Raw genomic sequence first — 4,714 nt, 5'->3', positions numbered from 1 at the left:
TTACACCACAAAGAGGCCCCCTCCCTTACACCAGATATGTGTGTATGTGAGAACTGAAGAAATCTGCCAGACAGAAGGATGATGACACCCCATGACGAGAGAGGGATAATAAAATGATAGGGACAGTTAGACTTGCGGGTCATAATTTGACATAGACTTTGCTGACCTTGAGCTCTGTACATTTGTGTCTGAAGTTCGGGATACTTAGAGGAATTTTATGGATCCACATACTGTTGAACGAGGGTTCAGTTGAAAACCCAAAAAACTGCTAAAAAGTTATATTACTGCTATAAAAGTATTGGTATGCATTGTACTATAAATGGATCATGGTTTTGACTGTGTGCTTTCAAATGAAAGAGAGTAAGAGACTGCTGCAGAAGAAGAGGAAGTTCATGCGATGGTCACTGATCATGTAGCCTGTGTAACGAGAGAGAGATGGAACATGTTCATATGTGAAGCTTTCTGTTCCTGCCTTCTGTCTTTTGTCTACGTGCCTTTTGGCTCGTATCTGGGTTAGCTTATGTTAGCCTGCATGGGCATAAAGATTGGTGAAACAAACCTTGCTGCGTCTGGGGGAGTGAAACAATAATTTACATAAATATGGGAGTTTTGCCGGCAGAAATATCTTGTGTGGTTAGAGCACCTTGTTCTTCAGACGTGAGGGTTTTAGAGAAATTACTCTCTGAATCTACTAGGTTCATGGCTTTGTTCATTTTCATTTTTTATTAAATTTAGCAATTTAGTGTTCCTGTATGGCAGAAGAGGGCATAGTAGACGCGGGGTTATCGAGGGGAAGGCATGAAGGGAGTTGGCTTTTGATAAGAAAGTGATACGAAGCCTCGGTAACTGTCACATCGCTCTTCATACTAAGACTTAACTGCTGGACTAGTAAACTTGCTTGACTTTAATCTATCGTCTCTGCCTTGCTCTCTGAGTTCTGGTATCAAAGGTCTCATCAACAGATTCGTGGGAATTAGAGTGTTTAAAAGAATATGGAGTCAGATCTTTTATGGCCTTCAGTTCTGAATTTATTCCCACAATTCCCAACAATATTTCATCTGTTGCGTGCCAGACGCAGGACGGTGCAGCAGCCTGCCACTGTAGCATCTTCAGAGGGTTAGAGGGAGATAATTGAACCACTCCCTTGTCTCCTACCACCTCCACGGCATCAAGGGGGCATCCAACGGCAGAGCTGGCCTTCTTAGGGCACACACTTGGCCCAGTTAAACTGTGCCCGAGATTTGACCCAGTGTCGGTTCATTTGATTAATGTGGTCACTCCGTACCGGTAGACTAATCCGTAATAGTAATACTCCGGTTGATTATAATCGGGTCAGTTTTTTCCCCAGTCTATGAAGTCTTATGAGTCAGAGGTCAGAGGTCGGGACAACACAGTCTCACTCTGCTTGGTCAGGTTCTGTTGGTGTTCTGTTGGAGCTTTCAATTATTCAAATCTAATTCCATCTGCAGAGATATTTGACGCTCTGGGTAACAATTTGGCATTTTTCAGCGTGCAGGCTAAAACCATTTAGTTAGGGTTAGAGAAACATCATGGGTGGGGTTAAACATGTTCGTTTAAGTGACATGCAGGACAAGAACGGGACATTAACGGGTTGGGGGGGATCAGCACTATGTTCCCACAGCCCAATGGTCCCACAGCCCTATGTTACCACCGCACTATGTTCCCACAGCCCTATGTTCCCACAGCCCTATGTTCTCAAAGCACTATGTTCTCACAGCCCTATGTTCCAACAGCCCTATGTTCCCACAGCCCTATGTTCCCACAGCCCTATATTACCACAGCCCTATGTTCCCACAGCCCTATGTTACCACAGCTCTATGTTCCCACAGCCCTATGTTCCCACAGCCCTATGTTCCCACAGCCCTATATTACCACAGCCCTATGTTACCACAGCCCTATGTTCTCACAGCCCTATGTTCCCACAGCCCTATGTTCCCACAGCCCTATGTTCCCACAGCCCTATGGTCCCACAGCCCTATGTTCCCACAGCCCTATGTTCCCACAGCCCTATGTTACCACAGCCCTATATTACCACAGCCCTATGTTCCCACAGCCCTATGTTCCCACAGCCCTATGTTCCCACAGCCCTATGTTCTCACAGTCCTATGTTCTCACAGCCCTATGTTCCCACAGCCCTATGTTCCCACAGCCCTATGGTCCCACAGCCCTATGTTCCCACAGCCCTATGTTACCACAGCCCTATGTTCTCACAGCCCTATGTTCCCACAGCCCTATGTTCCCACAGCCCTATGTTACCACAGCCCTATATTACCACAGCCCTATGTTCCCACAGCCCTATGTTCCCACAGCCCTATGTTCCCACAGCCCTATGTTCCCACAGCCCTATGTTCCCACAGCCCTATGTTACCACAGCCCTATGTTCCCACAGCCCTATGTTCCCACAGCCCAATGTTCCCAGCCCAGCCCTTATGTTCCCACAGCCCAATATTCCACAGTCCCATGCCCTATGTTCTCACAGCCCTATGTTCCTACAGCCCTATGTTCTCACAGCACTATGTTACCACAGCACTATGTTACCACAGCCCTATGTTCCCACAGCCCTATGTTCTCACAGCCTTATGTTCCTACAGCCCTATGTTCTCACAGCACTATGTTACCACAGCACTATGTTACCACAGCCCTATGTTACCACAGCCCTATGTTCCCACAGTCCTATGTTCTCACAGCCCTATGTTCCTACAGCCCTATGTTCTCACAGCACTATGTTACCACAGCACTATGTTACCACAGCCCTATGTTCCCACAGCCCTATGGCCCCACAGCCCTATGTTACCACAGCCCTATGTTCTCACAGCCCTATGGCCCCACAGCCCTATGTTCTCACAGCCCTATGTTCTCACAGCCCTATGTTCCCACAGTCCTATGTTCTCACAGCCCTATGTTACCACAGTCCTATGTTCCCACAGCTCTATGTTACCACAGCCCTATGTTCCCACAGCCCTATATAACCACAGCCCTATGTTCCCACAGCCCTATGTTCCCACAGCCCTATGTTCCCACAGCCCTATGGTCCCACAGCCCTATGTTCCCACAGTCCTATGTTCTCACAGCCCTGTTACCACAGTCCTATGTTCCCACAGCTCTATGTTCCCACAGCCCTATGTTCCCACAGCCCTATGTTCCCACAGCCCTATGGCCCCACAGCCCTATGTTACCACATTATTAGGACATTTTCAAAATTTCAAAATTAGGTATTGCGTTCCTACATTTCCCTTCAATTGAAGCCCTATCCTCCCACAAAATTGTTTAGGGTTAGGTTTAGATGGACAAATTTATGAAAAAGGAAATGTGGGAACATAGGGCCTAATTTTGGAAAAAACTCTTAGAAATGTGGGAACATAGGCACGCTCCCGAGTTGGGAGTGAGAACGTTGTCTTTTCCAGTATTGAACCATACAGATATCAATATTCCTGAATCTGAACCAGGAGGAGAGGTCACATAGACGATGAGATGTTAGTTTCTGATAGATAATTCAATAACATCTGAAACATGATTTCTGAAGTTGGTTAACTTTGTGTTCTGTTGGTGGGTTAGTTCGACATAATTCTGTTATTTTGATAATCTGTTTATTAAGGCTGCACATCCATCCATCCATCCATCCATCTTCGTCCGCTTATCCGGTGTCGGGTCGCGGGGGGAGCAGCTCCAGCAGGGGACCCCAAACTTCCCTTTCCCGAGCAACATTAACCAGCTCCGACTGGGGATCCGAGGATGTTCCCAGGCCAGGTTGGAGATATAATCCCTCCACCTAGTCCTGGGTCTTCCCCGAGGCCTCCTCCCAGCTGGACGTGCCTGGAACACCTCCCTAGGGAGGCGCCCAGGGGGCATCCTTACCAGATGCCCGAACCACCTCAACTGGCTCCTTTCGACGCAAAAGAGCAGCGGCTCTACTCCGAGCTCCTCACGGATGACTGAGCTTCTCACCCTAAGGCTGCACAATATATTGCAAATGTTGATATTGAGGTACCTGTATGGCAAAGACTGCTTAAACTGCAATAAATGATAGCATATAGAGCTCCCCAGTGTGGTTCTGGTAGTAAATAGCCCATTGATATTCTCCATAAGGATTTAGATTATCAGCCATAATGTCTTTATCATCCGAGGTAGACTGACCCCGAGCTGTGAGGTTATGTAACAAAAGACCTCCCTTGTGTTGTGTTGTTGAAGGCGTAGCTCCAACGTGTCCTTTCCTTTCCTTATCTCCTTTAAACACTTTATGTATCAGTGTAATGTTATTCTATGTTGCTTAGTTTGGCATTAACCCCTAACCCTGGCAAAAGTTTCTTCAGGTGAAGGATCTGAATATTTCTAACCTCACTAACTGTAAGGCAGAGTTTCGTCCAGCAGGTGGAGCTGCTGTTGCATGCTGGGATATCTCCAGTGTGTCCTTCTGGAGCCTGAAACTCCTTCAAGGTAAGTTCCTCTCTCTCAGTCTCAGACGGACCTTCTCAGATATCCATCCTCAGCGGGACTACTTCTTTATTTCAGGATTTTATTGGACAGATTTTAAGCTTTTAAACTTTTAAACAGAGGAATACAGACAGCTTTTTAAACATCCGACTTTACAACAATATAAATATGTTAACAGCTTCATATGTTAGTTTAATGTAAACACAGTCCAGTTTATAGAGTCTGCAGAAAACTCCCACACAGCTTTACTGCTAACCTCATT

The sequence above is a fragment of the Perca flavescens genome, chromosome 13 (genome assembly GCF_004354835.1).
Source record: "Perca flavescens isolate YP-PL-M2 chromosome 13, PFLA_1.0, whole genome shotgun sequence".
Classification (NCBI taxonomy): Eukaryota; Metazoa; Chordata; class Actinopteri; order Perciformes; family Percidae; genus Perca; species Perca flavescens.
Note: the sequence above shows the minus strand (reverse complement) of the source record.